The sequence below is a fragment of the Schistocerca cancellata genome, chromosome 2 (genome assembly GCF_023864275.1).
Source record: "Schistocerca cancellata isolate TAMUIC-IGC-003103 chromosome 2, iqSchCanc2.1, whole genome shotgun sequence".
Taxonomy (NCBI): Eukaryota; Metazoa; Arthropoda; class Insecta; order Orthoptera; family Acrididae; genus Schistocerca; species Schistocerca cancellata.
In genome coordinates, this window is record NC_064627.1 from 702,955,859 (window position 1) to 702,973,849 (window position 17,991).

A 17,991-nucleotide genomic window follows, 5' to 3' on the forward strand; every position below is an offset into this window, starting at 1 on the left:
GCTAAGTCCTTCTAGGATATTTAATCATCTGCTCACCATCAAGAGCTCTGTGATGGAATAGCTGTAGTAGAGACAAGGAAGCATATCAAGTATACATTCTATTATTTACAAAAATTCAAAGACAAAGTAAGTATACTATTCCAATAATATTTAGAACTCGATGATGATGTTATCACATAATTATTAACAAGTATAAATGAAGTTGCAGATTTGTGAACAAAAATGTTATTTATATGTCACAAGAGCTATTTTTGTGTGGAGGAGAGAGGTTCAAATTTTCATTCAAATGAGTGTGGTTAAAGTCATTCAATCAGATGAAAGATATTCATGCAAAATTTTATGAGTGAGGAAAGGGCACACAAATCAATTACTGCCACTACAAAACAGCTGTGAGATACTGTAAAAACTTGTAACAGCAGACAATATCAGCAAGAGAATTACTCACTAGCTTTCTGTTGAGCAAAATCCTTTGTCAGTGTCCACATGTATTCATTATAGTCCTGTTTGACAGATGTAGATGAAGATGCAACTACTTTATAGCCCAAAACTTCAAGGGCTGTCAAAATAACACAGGGGTGTTGCAAATATACAATAGTAGATTCATCACTATAACCTCCTGAAGCAAACCTGTCCATCTGCTCAATATCTGATGCTTCAAAATGACACGAAAAAAGCACAGTACAATATTACAAATTGGCTCTTTCAAAAATACCTCTTATTCACTACTTTCTTATAAAAATGCAAAGAAAAAATGAATCTAAAATAATAATATCTTAATGCTTAAGAGTAAAGATTTTCAGCTGATATGTCCGTTCAGAATACAACTGGACAAAATTTGTGAATTAACAGTGTAGTCAAGCTGAGTTAAAGAAAATGAAAATCTTACCACTCTCTCCAGGATAACATATGGTTGTAAAACTGATAAACATATCACAAACCAATAAATGTGTAATGTACAGGGTGTACATTTCAATTATTTATTGCAAAAGAACTTAACATTGTACAGATGTCATACATATTGCATTTTGAAGAGAAACTCAAAAGTTTTTTTTTACAAACATTTGATACGCGCACCACATGTGACCCGGCAGATATCAATATGGTAATCAAATTCTTGCCATACCCGTCCCAGCACGACATTGTCGACTGTGGCAGTCGCTTCCCGTGTTCTCTCCCAGAGCTCTGCTACATCACGTGGTAAATGCAGTACATACACCAGCTCTTTAATGTATCCCCACAGAAAAAAGTCACAGATCTGGTGATCAGGGTGACACAGCACTCAGAAAGCTGGCTCCGCACCTGAACTCACCACGTTTGCGACCAGCGCCGACTATCAGCAAATTACCAAACTACACTGTGGCGGTATACATGGAGGGGGGGGACTGAGGGTTTCTCTTCAAAATGACATACGTATGACATCTGTAAAATGTTTGATTCTTGTGCAATAAATAATTGAAAGAGTCTCCGGACTTTATGTACACCCTGTATTTAGTCTTTTTTGGACTTTTTTCAATTGCTAACTACAAGAAAATGTCTCTCAGAACAGAATGCTGTTTTAAGAGTCATACCTAGGTACCTAGGATTATATTACACAGTGAAAACTACAAGTTGAATTGATCTCATGTTGTGTTTCACAACTCTCAATGTAATTGACAATATTCGCCCCTAATGACTCTTCTTTAACCAAGGCCTCACTAAATGTGGTGAAGGTACAGAAACAGCTTCTGGTATACATGCACATAGATGACAACACTAATTATACTCTGAAGCAGCTGCCACCATAAAAGTATTAATGTAATGAGACAGTGGTGCACTCTGTTAAACAAAAGTTTAGTTAATCCACAGCCCATTCTCAAACCCACATTTTCTTAATACTTTGCTGGATGTTCATTTGAAGAAACTTATGCCAATATCCTTGATCATGCTGACCAGCATTATTTAATAAAAGTATTTTAGCATGCAGATGCAGTTACAATCTACGTATCTGTCTATTATTGTGTTATTAGAGTTATACCATTTGCCTGAATTCTCTCTTTCAAACTGGAACATCCAAAAATTATTTGCATTCTAGGGACTACTTGTTGCATTATGAACTTTCGTGACAATTCCAAATATTTTTGACATCAACTGTACTAGGCATGGAAATGATACCTATTGGAGACGCAAGAAAATTTGTGCCTTCCTGAGACTTCAACCTGGATTTCCTGCTTATCACAACCAGTCACCTTAACCATCTCAGCTATCCACGCACACATCCAGGACCAATACAAATCTCCACATGCCATAGTGTCTGTCCGGCACAAATTTTAATGTCAACAATAGGTATAATTTCCATGACTAATACAGCTGATATCATAAAAACCTGAAATTGTGACAAAATCTCATAATATTACTACAGCTACAGATCTTCATCCACGTATGGGACAGGTCTTGCATCTGGGCGTATTACAGGAGTATGAGCCATGAGGAAAGGGGTTGGGAGCAGGGGTTGTTTAGGTATGAATGAGTATATTGAGCAGGTTCAGTGGACAGCAGAATACCACAGTGGGAGGAGTGTGAAGGATAGTGTGCAGGACATTTCTCGTTTCAGGGCACAACGAGAGGTAGTCAAAAACCTGGCAGAGAATGTAATTCAGTTGCTCCAGTCCTGGGTGATACCGAGTCATGAGAGGAGTTCTCCTCGTGTCCAGATGTTGGGACTTTGAGATAGTGGTAGGTGGCTGGAGAGATAAGACATGGGAGATATCTTTCTGTACAAAGTTGGGAGGGTAATTACAGTCCGTGAAGGTTTCAATGAGACCCTTGGTATATTTTGAGAGGGACTGCTCATCAGTACAGATATGATAGCCATGGGTGGCTAGGCTGTATTAAAGGGACTTCTTGGTATGGAATAGGCACCAGCTGTTCAAGTGGAGGTATCACATGATGTTAGTAGGTTTGATATGGACATAGGTACTGATGTAGCCATCTTTCAGGTGGAGGTCAGCATCTACGAAGGTGGTTTCTTGGGTTGAGTAGGACCAGATGAAGCAGATGGGGAGAAGTAGTTGAGGTTCTGGAGGAATGTAGATAGGGTGTCCTCACCATTGCTAAGATGTCATCAATGAATCTGAACCAGGTAAGATATTTAGGGTTCTGGGTGTTTAGGAAGGATTACTCTAGATGGCCCATGAATAGGTGGGCATAGGATAGTGCCATGCAGGTGACCATAGCCATACCCCAGATCTTTTTGAAGGTAATGCATTCAAAGGAAATGTAATTGTGGTTGAGGGTATAGTTGGTCATGGCGACTAGGAAGGAGGTGGTTGGTTTGGAATCTGTCAGGCACTGGGAAAGGTAGTGTTGAACAGCAGTAAGATCATGGGCATAGGGGATGTTCCTGTAAATGGGAGGTGTCATCAATAGCGACGAGCAGGGCACCATCTGGTAAAGGGACAGGAAATGGTTGGTATCTTTTATAACGGAGGGTAGGTTGCAGGTAATAGGCTGAAGATGTTCGTCTACAAGAGCAGAGATTCTCTCCGTGGGGCCACAGTAACTTGCTACAATGGGACATCCTTGGTGGTTGGGTTTATGGATTTTAGGAAGCATGGAGAGTGCAGGGAGTTGTAGGGGTGAGCAGAGAGATGGACTCCGAGGAGAGGTTCTGGGATGGGCCTAAGGATTTGAGGAGAGCCTGGAGATCCTGCTGGATTTCTGGAATGGGGTCACTGTGCGAGGTTTGTAGGTGGATGTGTCTGATAGGTGGCGGAGTCCTTCTGCCAGGTAATCAAAGTGGTTCAAAACAACAATGGTGGAGCATTTGTCCACAAGTAGGATCAAAAGGTCAGGATCAGTTTTTAGGCGGTGGACTGCAGTTCTTTTTGCAGATGTAGGGTTAGTTTGCATGTTGTGGGATTTGGGGAATGATGGTGAGGCAAGATTTGATGTTAAGAAATTCTGGAAAGTTAACAGTGAGTGATTTGGGGGCAGTGTGGGTTGATCACGGTTGGATGGAGGAGTGAACTGAGTCTGCCAGGGTTCAACATTGGTCTGATTGATAGGGTTGGTGGTGAAAAAGTGTTTTCAATGTAGGGACTGGAAGAAGGAGAGAACGTCTCCACCAAGTCTTGGATGATTGAAATTGGGAGTGGGGCAAAAGGTGAGGCCTTTGGAAAGGACTGATATTTCTGTGGGGCTAAGGCTTCTATAGGAAAACTTCACAACTGTGTTTTGGGTCTGCTTAGGTTCTGGACTGTGTGTGGTGGTAGGAGGGAGGGAGGGAGGGGTAAGTGTAATAGGTCTGCGAGACAGGGTTTGTCAGCTATGAGTGGATGTGAGGGAGGTTTGGAGATGATTGTAGAGGTGGTGGACAGTGGCACTCCAAAGCAGGAGCAGGATGTGAGTGCAGTGATGTTTTTTGAGGTGGCGTTGTGCATGTTGCTCTAGTTCCTAGTGAGCAAGAGTTTGTGTGTGTTATGGGTTCCAGGAATTTGAGATTGCATAGAAGGAGAACTGTACAGATGGAGAGAAGATATTGCAAGGAGATTTGAGCTTGGTTGTTATTGTTATGCAGGACTATGTTGGTGAGGGCTAAGGATTGGTGGAATCTGAACAAATGGAGGTCATTATGGAAGGAGGGGTGGCAGCCAGAGATGAGCCTCAACTTTTGTTAGTCATTTGTCTAACCCATCCAACCCCTTCTCTGTTCCCATTCCAGAACTATACAGCCCTCATTCCATCAATGCACCCAGTCTTTTTACTTCTCTCCCTTTCAACCACACCCCTCCAACCTCTCTCCTGCCTACCACCTAACCTACCAATGACATCCAGCCACCCTACCCTCTCTCCACCTCGTCCATGCATGCTCCACAGCAGCACTTCACTGTGCCCCACCCATACCCTGCTATCCTTCCCCATCCCCCTCCCAGCCTCCTCCTTACCCCCACCCAGTTGCCACTCCCATCAAGTGTGTGAGTTGTGTGTGGGTCATCCATTTTTGACATAGGCCTTGTTGGTATAAAGCTTATATTGTTACAGTCTTCTTATTGTGCCTATCTGCACCTCACCATCTCCACTATATGGTGATTAGCAACTTTCCTTTCATAATATTGTTACATTCCACCCTGGTGTTTCCATTGTTTCATGTAAGACATGAAAGAGACGCAATAGTTAAGAAGGGAATGAAAGCGTTATATGTTTTATTCCACTTGTTCAATCTCTGCAAAGACTTAACAGTAAGGAAAAATGTGGAAAAAGAATTGAAGTAAGAACACCCCACATTCTAAACCTGTCGCAGACATGTATGGAGCTTGAAGATCAGCTGAGTGCAGTGGACAATGTCTTGACAGGAGATTGTAAGTAGGAAATGAGATGCAGAAAGTAGAAAGGGTTTTGCTATTTTGTGAGCAAAACATTTAACAGTAGAAGTAAACAGAAATAGTTAATCTTATAATGGAGGGAAGTGTAGTGGTAGTGGTGACCGTAAAAATTTTGGACACCAAAGCTTTACTTCAATAGAGCAACTTGAAATGTATGTAGGTTGCAGTAGTTCAACAGAGATGTGGCTTTCACAATACAGACTAGTGTGAAGAGCACCATCAAACCAGCCTCCAGACTGAGAACAAAGCCAATTACATTTTTAAGACACAGAAGAATCATACATTAGCTGCCAGTGGGCGCTGGTTTATATCAGGCCAATCGAAAATTTGTGTTGGATCAGGGATCGAACCCTGGTCTCCAGTTTACTAAACAGGTGTGCTGATCACTGTGCAATCTGGACACAGTGGTCACCACAACTGCACTGACTACCTTAGCATGCCTCTTTTCAGACCAAAATTCTCAACTTAACACCGCACACTAGTGATGTAGTGCCCCTAATCATTAGTCTCATTACTTGTGGCAACTTGTTGATTCCTGTAAGAGTTTGAGCTTTTTGTACATCTGCACTGAACCTTACCAACGTTGGTGCTGCGTGGCATGGTAATGGTTGGTTAACTATCGCAGTAGTGCGGTATAATGGCGAAAAAGTGAAAACAGCTCCAGGACTTGAGACTTAATAGTATGGATGTAATTGCCTGTCATACCTCTTAGATTGGAGAGGTACATAACAGAGATGTGGATAAATCCTACTTTACATCTACAATGCCATTAGTATTAAGGACCAGGAATCATTGCAAAATTAATGAACAAGAAGGAACATGAATATGGATTAAGGATGATCCTGTATGTAAAAATATAAATTGTCAGTGATGTAACCCATTATTACCGAAATTAAATAAAATTTCCTTATTCCCAAAAAAAACCTACACATTGATCTTGTCAAAAGCTGAGAAGTGATTCTTCTTAGTGTTTTACTTCTCAGGGGCACTCTAGGGTGCTCTGTTTGTGAGCCACCTCTGTGTTCACAGCAATTACATAACCATGGACCATGGACCGCCTGTGCATCTGTGCTGTCCAAAAGAACAGACACCACATATATAATTATATTTTTATGTTCCATGTAATTTTGCTCGTCTGCATGGCATGCTTTATTTGCACTATTCCAGGTACTGCACATATTCAGAACACTTTGAGTGGTGGTAACTGGCAACAAACTCAACTTCCTGCTTCTCTTTGCCTTCTCCAGGCCAATACTAAATTCACAAAGCTGTGGACTTCTTATGTTTCATTGTCTAGAAAAAATTATTAAATGTTCATATATAAACATATTACAAATGTCCAGCCCTGTATTTAAAATCTGTAGAATGTTATTGTAAATGCTGAAGAGGACCACAATTTTCATTCACATTATTTGCAACTGAAATAACAGTGTTGAGCCCAAAAAGGTTATTCAGCTTGCCTAATACAAACAAAAATCTCCATCACAAAACTGAAATAATATTTTTGTATAACTACCTTCTTACCATTAGACGAGGGTGTTCTTACACTAGTTTTTACGAAGTGGAAGGAAAGAAGTAATTCTTTTCCAGACTTTTACCATTGCTTGAATTCATAAGAAGCAGAACTAATAGTTGCTCCTGTTGCGATTGCTACCTTGTGGTACAGACCACCTCAATACTGATTATAAATTATTACAGCTCATGCTAAAAAGGATAATGTACAGCCCTATAAAACTAAGATCTCTGGAAACACCAAAGTTATATGCCTGATCTACACTGATCAGCCGAAACATTATGACCACCTACCTAATAGTCAGTTGTCCACCTTTGGCATGGGTAACAGCATTAACACATCATGGCATGGAAGTAATGAGGCCTTGATAGGTCGCTGGAAGGAATTTGCAACACATCTGTGTGTGCGCGCGCGCACACACACATTGCTTAATTCCCATAAATTCTGGGGATGGGGGGCAATGAGTTCAATCACATCCCAGTTATGTTCAATTGAATTCAGATCTGGGGAGAGTTGGGGGGGAGGGGGAGGGGAGGGGGAGTATATCAACTGGAACTCACAACTGTGTACCTTGACAGGGTGTATACGTGGACAAAGAAAAAAAATTCCTGGCTTTTTCCCGGATTTCCCGATAAAAAATACACGTTCTCCCGGGTGAAAATACACTTTCTCCGTGTTAAGCGACAGTACAAACTTTCTCGGCACTGTAAAACTCATCAATCCTTTGAATGTTTATGGTTTTATATACCGTCTTAGAATTTCCAGGCACTTCAGAAAACGAAACTCCGGAGGGGATATTATTTTCGTATTACGAAGGTATAAATTTGAATTCCAAACACTGCATGTCACTTTCCGAAGCATTGAAATCTAGATTGCGATGCGCTGTTGTAAGCCAGTCATAGCTTATGTCACTTGACCTCGCCTGCTGATGACAGCATAGGACACATGATGTAGTCAGTCAATAGCAAGATCACTCTTAAGTAGCGCGAACACGCAAATAAGAAAAGTTCATGGTTTAAATTAAGATACATCACACAAATGTGCCAATAAAATTCTTAATAACGACATAAATGTCTGGTCTGGGCTTGAAATTCTTCTAAATGATCGTCCTCAAAGAGTTGATTTTTAAATGAGAGTCAAACGCTTTGTGATTTAAGAAATTCATCATACATTCTCGCACACAGTTCATCTTGCGCAAAAGGAAATTTGCTTTGAATGTAAAGCTTTTCAAACCACTATCCGCAATATTTTCCTGCGACCTGTTAGATATTGGTTCGTTTCAGCAGTTGCAAGAGAGCGCCAGATAACAGGCGTCACCGCGCTTGCGCAGTTACGATGACGCAGGAAACCCATATGTTTGTACGTGTAAATATTAAAAGCTCTTATATTATGTCATAAAAGAAACAAGACATCAGAGAATACTTCAAGAGCATCGGAATTTCGTGAACCACACTAAAATGAATAATTCGGCTTTAAGTGCACATTCGTATGTCCATATTCGGATGTAAATTTTCTTGGAGTACCAGTGCTGTATTTTCTCATGTTTGGTTCTTTATTATGGTATAATGCCATACATGCACTTGAAATGCAGCGAACAGTTGAAACCAACCAAGTGTGTGAAATTAAACTCTTTGTTTCAAATAAATTTACTGCCTCAGCAGAAAAGATTAATAACAGCCAAATCTCTTTAGCAAACCGACAAAAATAACTTCATTATTCTGCAAGACGATTAATGCTTGACTGTCAGAAAAGTGTACATAAAATCTGAAAGTAATAACATTTTTGCCTTCCGTTACTAAGCCAACGCCTTCTGTTACTAAGCGAACTTATTTTAATTCATTTGATAGCTCCCGGCGACAAAAATCTGTTTCATCATCATTTAACGAGAGAGCAATAAACGAAGGCGAAACAACAAAATCACTGAACGAAAGACGGGTCACGTGGAGACGACCCACCTCCCCACCACAACTCTGACTGCTCTGTGCATCTGCCCCAGATTTACTATATTCCCAAACCGGGGCAATATTAGGGGCAATATTAGGTAGTGGCGCCCAGCCACACTTCGGTAACCAGAAGCAGGAGAAGGTACTACGCATACGCGACTGAACAGCGCATGCGCAAGAGTCCGCCTGCAACTGCTCAAACGACTGGCTCTGAGCACTATGCGACTTAACTTCTGAGGTCATCAGTTGCCTAGAACTTAGAACTAATTAAACCTAACCAACCTAAGGACATCACACACATCCATGCCCGAGGCAGGATTCGAACCTGCGACCGTAGCGGTCGCTCGGCTCCAGACTGTAGTGCCTAGAACCGCACGGCCACTCCGGCCGGCTCTCAAACGACTCTAATTTAAACAGTTGTCACATCAGGCTCATCGGAGGCATTTTTTTTGTTATGAAGCATTGCATAGTCTTCCTAAGCCTTTGACACACTGTGTTGTTGGCAGACGCTTGTATGAGCACTGTGTTTTGTTGTTGTATACGGCGCATTTCCTTTGCAACTAAAGTTTTATTTTCATTTTTTTTCTCTTGTTCATGTTTTGTTGCTGCAGTATTATTCTGCAGTAGCGGGATACAGTAATATCCTTAGTTGGAGTATTGGTTCTTACCAGTCAAAAATCACAAAAATTTAACTGAAAACCAAAACAATGAAAAATTCCCGGAATTCTAAACAATTCCCGGGTTTTTCCCGGATCTCCCGGATGTCCTGGGTCGTATACACAATGCTTGAACCATTCCATTACATTCCTGCCACTGTGGCAAGGTGCATTATCTTGCTGAAAAATATCACTGCCATCGGGAAACATCACCGTCATGAAGGAGTGTATGATACTTCTTCGCCATCATGGTGCCTTGTCGAGCTCCACTGGACCCATGGATGCCCACATGAATGTTCTCCCGAGCATAATGGAGCTACTGCCAGCTTGTCCATCTCACAGTACAGGTGTCATGAAGCTGTTACCCTGAAAGACAACTGATTCATGCCCACCTATTGGCATTATGAAGAAGACACTGGGATTCATCAGACCTCCATTTCAGTTGTAGTTGACAATGTAATGGTGCTACATTGCCACATGCATGGGTCGTCAACTGCAGAGGCCCATCATTAGGAACATAACAGTGCACTGTTTGTTCAAACATACTTTTACTCTGCATTAAAGTCAGATGTTAGTTTCGTCACCATTCTCAGTGTTTCCTGTTTTATCAGTCTGCCTATCCTACAGCATCCAACATCCAGTACTGTTTTTCTGGGGGAACGCTGGGGGATGCGTACCCCTAAACTTTTTCGTCGCCAAAGTAATTTTTTTACAATGTTGAGAACTTGGAAAAGTACCAAAGATTTATTTCAAGGACGTAAATATTTTATTTCATTTTTTCGTGATGGTAATTGCAATACGAACGATACCAGTGAAGTTTTTGGTGGGAAAAGCGATGCCATTGACTGTTTCAAGCATTTCGAAGCTGCAGCAACCGTTCTCGACAACTGAATCGCTGGCAGCTAGTTCGGGAGTATTTGATGGAGAAGAAAATGCCAGTATCCCTCCTTCCTCTTCAGAATGTACTGAAATGTGTTCCTATATCAATGAGTGAATGTGAACATGGGTTTTCCCAAATGAATATGATCGTCTCGCCAACAAGAGTTTCATTTCATCTTTCCACAGTCAGCAATCTGATGTTCATAAAGTTGGTTGGTCCTCCACTGATGTTGTTCCAGCCCATGGACTATGTACACCCTTGGTTCACGAAAGGAAGACATCTTGCTACTGATACCAAGAGTAAAGTAAGAAGGCGCAAAGACTACAGCAGCCATGAACTCAAGTCAGTTTGGAAACTGCTGTAATGCTATTAATGTAAGTTACACTGTAGTTTTATAGTTAAATAAATTTTCAGCTGTATTAAAAATTGGGTCAGTTGAAGATCAGGATACCACCCATCATTTATGCCATTTCGGGAGCCAAACAAGGTTACAAAAGATTTTTGTAGTGTAGTTTCTATTGATGTCCATGATAGGTGTGGATGGTTTTTGTTGTATCGTGTCTTTTAGTGGTGTTTTATAGGTTGAAATGTGTGTTCGGTAATATTTCCTTGTATTGTTCTGTATGTTGGAGGCTTGATTGGACTCACCTGTTTCATTTGAGGTTTATTATAGGTCAATTGAAGTGTACAATACCATTTTCTTTTATTGTTCAGCGGTTGATGGGAATTGCATGCTTCATTTGAGATGATGTAAACTGAAGTGTTCGATACCACATTCTCTTGTATGTCTGGGCATTTCCCGGTATCACCTGCTTCATTTGAGCTGTAAAGTCAACTGAAGAGTTTGATACCATCTTTTTGTAGTTCAACATGTTGATGACGTCATGGCTAATAGCAGACGCGTGGTATCCCATGCTTCAGTTATAAGTAATTTTTGCTGCAAGCTCTGCCAACATCTATGAGACATAGACAAATGTAATGTATTGCGAATACATAGAAAGAAGGATCCTTTATTGTATGATTATATGATAGCGGAACAAACACTGGTAGCAGTTACTTCTGTAAAATATCTGGGAGTATGCGTGCGGAACGATTTGAAGGGGAATGATCATATAAAATTGTTAGTAAGGCGGGTACCAGGTTGAGATTCATTGACAGAGTCCTTAGAAAATGTAGTCCATCAACAAAGGAGGTGGCTTACAAAACACTCGTTCGACCTATACTTGAGTATTGATCATCAGTGTGGGATCCATACCAGATTGGGTTGACAGAGGAGATAGAGAAGATCCGAAGAAGAGTGGCGCGTTTCGTCACAGGGTTATTTGGCAACCGTGATAGTGTTACGGAGATGTTTAGCAAACTCAAGTGGCAGACTCTGCAAGAGAGGCACTCTGCATCGCGGTGTAGCTTGCTCGCCAGGCTTCGAGAGGGTGCGTTTCTGGATGAGGTATCGAATATATTGCTTCCCCCTACTTATACCTCCCAAAGGAGATCACGAACATAAAATTAGAGAGATTTGAGCGTGGACGGATGCTTTCAGACAGTCGTTCTTCCCGCGAACCATACGCTATGGGAACAGAAAAGGGAGGTAATGACAGTGGCACGTAAAGTGCCCTCCGCCACACACCGTTGGTGGCTTGCGGAGTATAAATGTACATGTAGATGTAGATGAGGGGTGGCTGCCCAAACCCATGACATCTGCATATGGTTTCACCACATGTTGATGACACCACAGCACTCCTCAAACACGTCATGCAGTTCCCGAAATGCTTGTGCTGAGCCTTTGAAGTATCACAATCTGCCCTCAGTCAAAATCTGATAGACTGTGTGCCTTCCTCATTCTACTAATGGATAGCACAATCGCTCTTACTACATGCACTGTGGGTGTGTCTGGCTAGCAATCATTCTTCACCAGGTGATGCTGCTATTGCCTGGACGGGTTTACATCGATAGTGGTCATTATGTTCTGGCTGATAAGTATATATTTTGCTTCATGCTGGAAGCTGGAAAATTAACACTGTGGCACTTGTGGGATAAAATTACCACATTGCAATATCTGAATGGGTTAAACAATAAAACATGCTCAAAATGGCAGACAAACATACCATAAGGGATTTGTTTAGTACGTAGGCCATCCACACCTAAATTTTGATTTATTTTACTTTATAATAACAAAAAACAAAATGCTGCTGTGGAATGGTTGTTTTTGAAACAAATACTGCAGACCTGCCAGTAAAATTCTCCTTCAATAGTAATGGAGCAGAATGTGATACCACGAAGGCAAATGGGGCTGAAATTATAATTGGTGAAAGTATAGTAAAAACAGCATTCGAATATTATTAACTTTCATTCAAATGAATAGCTGTCAGACTCTTGAGTATTCTGCTCATCAGACTGTTTCGCTTTCTGACTATTATCGTGCACATATAATCTCACACGGAATTATCATTCAGTAAAAGTATACTGCACAGTATTATTGTGCTTCAATTCAAAACTGGTAATCAATTTTTCACTGAAAATTTGGGCAGTGCAGCTGTAGCGACCCTATCAGCACATTGCCTGTAGCATGTGCTACGTGGGTAACCTGCCTCTAGGATCCAGTATTTAATACCAAGGCTTCCTTTTTGGTAGCTTCATTGGCCAAATGACCTGAGAACTTATTTCCCGAGACTCCACATGACTAGGGATCCAGAGAAATGTGATCCAAGTTCCAGTATTTTGGAGCTCAGCAAGGTCTTCATTGGACGGTGGTGGTGATAGTAGTAGTAATTGTAGTTTTAGTGGCAATGGTAGTAGTAGATATCAGAGATAGAAGTTGAGTTATGGCTTGGAAACTATTCATGGTGCACTGAAAACTGGAAAAGTGCAGACATTAGAAAGAACATACATAATGAGTACTAGTTTTACACTAAGGACACTATAGTCCTGTGACAGGGACAGTTTTTCACTGTCATTTACATGTGTGAAGGCATAGCCAGTTCAATCAGTAATGCATGGTGCACCAGTGTAGATAATCTTCTAATTCAAATTATTTTACCACTAAATAAAACCATTGTTGTAAAATAGGTGGTCCTATCACGACTTTTTGTTTTGAATAATGCACCTAGATGAATTTGTGGAAAATAAACATTCATGAGGATCTTTGTGAGACAGTTCAGAAAGGTCACATGTAGTTCTGAGGAACTGGACATGGACAGACATTGCAACATGAGACCAAGGGAAATTTTTGTGGAGATAGTGCTCTTATGTGGGAAGATAATATGATCATTAATTTGCTCTTTGAGGGTACGTATGTGAACATCATTGTTAAGCAGTAGCTAGCACCACCAAATCCCTAAAGGGGAGGAGGAATCCTCACTTCCTTTAAGTGAATATAGATACAAGGTTCATCATAAGGAACTTGTAGCAAATTTAAGCTCCCATTAATGAACTTTACCTATAAGGTGTAGCACCAATGGGGGGTGCCAGTCCGAAGGGTAAGCTTTTGCAGTCCTTAAATGTTAAAAAAAATTTATAATTGCTATTATCAAAACGTCTACACTAAGAACAGAATCTTTTAGGCTGTTTTCTGTGTGTGGTGAAGACTGTGGGAAACACCTGTTTGAATGCAGAACTGAGACGAAATTAGGGATAACAATCTAAAGTCGCACACATATAAAGCGTAGACAGAAGCTGTACCATTTTCAGAGCAGAATGCAAGCAAATTAAGTGACTGCTGGTAGATCAGTCTTCTTGAAAACTAGCCTAAAATCTAAATACAAATCCCTCAGTCTATATAGTTCAAATCTGTTGTGGGTTCACCATTATCTGCACCACTTGCATAAAGAATTTTTTTTTTTACAAATGAGGTTACAGCCATCCACAATGTGCGGGTTCTTTCCCACTTTTAGACTGGGATAACTAAGCTTTCATTCCATTGTGGGGTGGGGAATCCACCCTCATTCCAGATGCAATTTAGTTAGCAATAATATTACGTTTGTGTTCTCAGTATTAATGTAGAAAATAGTTATGGAAACAGACAGAAACAGTGCCGTTTTGTGGCATTACACCGAAGCATTGAGCAGTGCTAGATTTGTTAGACTACTCATTGTATGATACTGAGGGTTGAGGATTGAAGGATGGATACACACACACTGCCATGGAAGGGGGGGGGGGGGGGAGGGGGCAAATTCAATGACACCTTGATATCTGGGATACTTGACAATGACTGGTGCTCATAAATATTGCATAGTATATCCTGCATTTGAGGTGATGATATGGAACCCAATAGTCATGGCAAATCTTTCCCAGAACCATTCTTCATATTTATTAATTCGGTAGTGGGTCTGGGCTCAGAGCGACTATAAATGTCTTACCTCAATCAAGATCATTTGTGTTTGCTGAAGTGCTTGTCTGCAATATTTAATGGTGACCACCTTTTCACACATCCACCACGTTTCATTCAGTGACGATCATAAGAGACAAGGATTGCAGCTTCTGCTGCTAGCACTATTACAGAAGTGGTAAGTTTGAGTGTAAGCTCTATGGTTGAACATCTCTGTCCTACCATTTTACCAATAAGCTGCACTGATGCAACAATAAAGCTGCTCTGGCAGGTATCTTGCGAAAGAAGGTGCAGTTTGGATAAAGTAAGTACCTGCACTAAACTGTGGGTTAGCAATGTATGGTCTGTGACAGACGTACCTCTCAGACTGTCACTGCTTGTCCACTGCAGATGCAGCACTTGTCAGCTGAAAACTAATTGCTTTTGCACTTAGGTTGGTTGGTGGATTATGGTGTAATTGCCTTTAATAAAAAAAAGTTTCCATCAACTGTAATCCATTTGTGGATGTAATCATCTTCAACTGCACAATTTTTATGGAACTCTCATTCCTTCACCTACACTGATCACTCCAGCTACATATATCATAATCATCATTTGTGATGTTGCACAGTTCCAAAGTTCACCTTCAAACTCGCCCAGTTTAGTAGCACATGAAGTCATGGCACCACTACAAGCTCACTGTAAGACACACACAATGTGTTCCACACCAAACTCTAATGCTGACTGATTTCTTCACAAACTAAATTTCAATTGCAGATTTTCTGCAGCCTCTGCACCATCTTAGGTGGCTTCCAGGGCAAGTACAGTTAATAATCTTGTTACTAGCTCCAATAGCTCTTCCCATCAGAATGGCAGATCTCACAGCATTATGCTCAGTTACTGTACCACCTGCTGCAACAAGTGGCTCCGTCTGTACCTAATAGCGAGAAAACCACTCGCTGGTTGTTAATTACAGTCGTGCTCACATTCCAAACTACTAAATTTAATATTACTTGCATTAAAATGATCAACATGTGCTAAATGTTTTTTGGTTTGGGATGAGAACCGACATTCCCCCCCCCCCCCCCCCCCCATGAGAACTGATATTTTGATATGTTTCAGACAAATTGTAACCAATTTTGTAAAACCACTGTAAACTTAATTCTTAATTCCATTCAATCTGATTGAAACAATGTATGATACAAATCTGTTACTGTTGGAAGATATGTGCGGGAAAGTGGCAGTAGCTATGGGGAGTTAGTATCATTTCAACTTTTAGACACCAAACCTGTGTCGGTCTTTGGTGGAATAGCAAGGTTTTAAAGCACGTGGACTGTTTTGGCTTCATCATTTAACTGATTAACTAGACATGCAGAACCTGACGCATGTTAAAGAACCCAGATAACATTACACAAGGGGAAAATGCAGCAAAATTTAGTTACATACTTCACTGAAGATCAATGATAATCATCAAGTTTAGTAGCTGAATTGTAGCAATGAAAGCTGATTACTATTTAGGCAACCGCAGCTGATGTTTGGTAGAGCATCTTATGCCACCCCAAAATTAGACTGAAGTAGGTCTTTAAAACTTTTGTAATGAGTACAATGCTTAAAATCACTTTGCTCATTAAACAGTTTTTCTGGGTGCATAAATTCCCAATTCCTTCAGCACATTTTTAGAGTGTGTGCAGTGCCTCAATTTCCTCACTTATTGTGCTAACTTCATAATTGCTATCTTTTTACATGTGCTCCAGATGTCATGTTTCTGTCAATACAAAAGTTTCTTTTATCAGATTCCAAAATTTCACCCTGTCTGTCCAAAATAAAATTTATGAGAGCACCCACATTTTATCTTTGAGACCCTGAAGTTATTGTATTTATTTTGCTTTCTTGTGGTTGGCCTGTGCCTTAACCTATACACTATTTTTTCCCTCCATTCTGAAACACCTCAATAACTTTTTTTTTTTAGAAAGAATTTAGCAATTCTCTCCAACACACATTTTATATCTAAAAGTGACAAACTTCTTTTTAACTTTAAACTTTTTACTTTGACCACCTGTGTCCGTGAACTTTTTTTTCATTTCGGTAAACACATGTTTGGCACCTTGCACCCTTAGGCTGGATGGTGCGAGTCACCCCCTATAATACTACCTGGGCAGGCACAACTTCAAAAGTGTGCTTTCCTACCTCACTTCTTACTATGAAACTTAAGACAGTTAATTGCTCCATCTGCAATGTGAATTTAATTTTTTGTATCCTGCTCATTTAATATTTCTGTCATTCCCCCCTGCTACTTCTAGAGAGACAACAACAAGTCATCAGTATAAAATCATCATCTCTCTAGTTCTGAAAAAAGAGATGAAAAAATTGTTCTCAAAGTTTACAAAAATTTCATCCAAAATGCCTGATAGGCAATTTCCTGTGGCTATACCCTCATATTGCATAAAAAGGGAGGACTGAAGTAGTGGAAATGATGGAAATATTAAACAAGCAGCATTCAAAAATGCTATCCACATTAGAGAGTAGGAAGAATGAGACAATTAAATTTCTAGATTTGACAGAAAGAAAGGAGGAAAGGTGGTACACTTTTGGAGACTTAGAAAGAAAACAGGATCAGATAGTATTATAGGGGTTTATGCAATGTGCAACAAAGCCCTCAGGCTGTCACTTACAGAAGTCAAATTACAAATATAATTAGCAATTATTACACAAGTAGCTACAGGTAATGGACACAGTGCACAAGATGCCCTGTGTGTGTGCGCACTACGATTAAAAAAAAAAATCAAAGGTACAAGTGACGACAATACAATGGCAATATCTTCATAAATTAGTTACATTTCATCTTAATTAGTCTAAACATGTTGCCAGATTACAGTCTCATGAATACAGTGAACCAATAACAGTACAATGTATGCTCATTTGGCTACATAACACCACAGTATTGAACTCTTCACAATTGTTGGAACCAAGTTTCTCTTAAATATCATCCTATTCAGATACTTTAGAAACCCTCGCCGTACTGGTGGCTACAAACTGAACAAAGCAGAGGAAACTTCAGTGTAGCACTGTGTTTGGGCAGGTGCAGTGGAAGCTTCCACTGGGCCCACCAAATAGAAAGAGGAGAAGGCTGGGTCTTCTAAATTTAAAATTTTTCAACCTTCGCTCAACCCAATCTCGCCATTTTCATGAATGATGATGAGGACAACACAAACAGATTAGGGAAGGATTGGGAAGAAAGTTAGCCATGCCCTTTCAAAGGAACTGTCCCAGCATTTGCCTGAAGTGATTTAGGGAAATCACGGAAAACCTAAATCAGGATGGCCGGACACTGGTTTG

At 40.4% G+C, this 17,991-nt stretch overlaps 1 long non-coding RNA gene across 2 annotated transcripts in view; it reads right to left on the reverse strand.

Moving 5' to 3' along the window:
* Nucleotides 1-448: 448 nt before the first annotated feature.
* The window catches only part of LOC126162489 (uncharacterized), a 29,505-nt gene continuing 11,962 nt past the window's right edge, over nt 449-17,991 (reverse strand). For both annotated transcript variants that reach the window (XR_007535079.1, XR_007535080.1), the window contains exon 4: nt 449-652. This is a non-coding gene — a long non-coding RNA (uncharacterized LOC126162489). The remainder of the gene's footprint in view (nt 653-17,991) is intronic.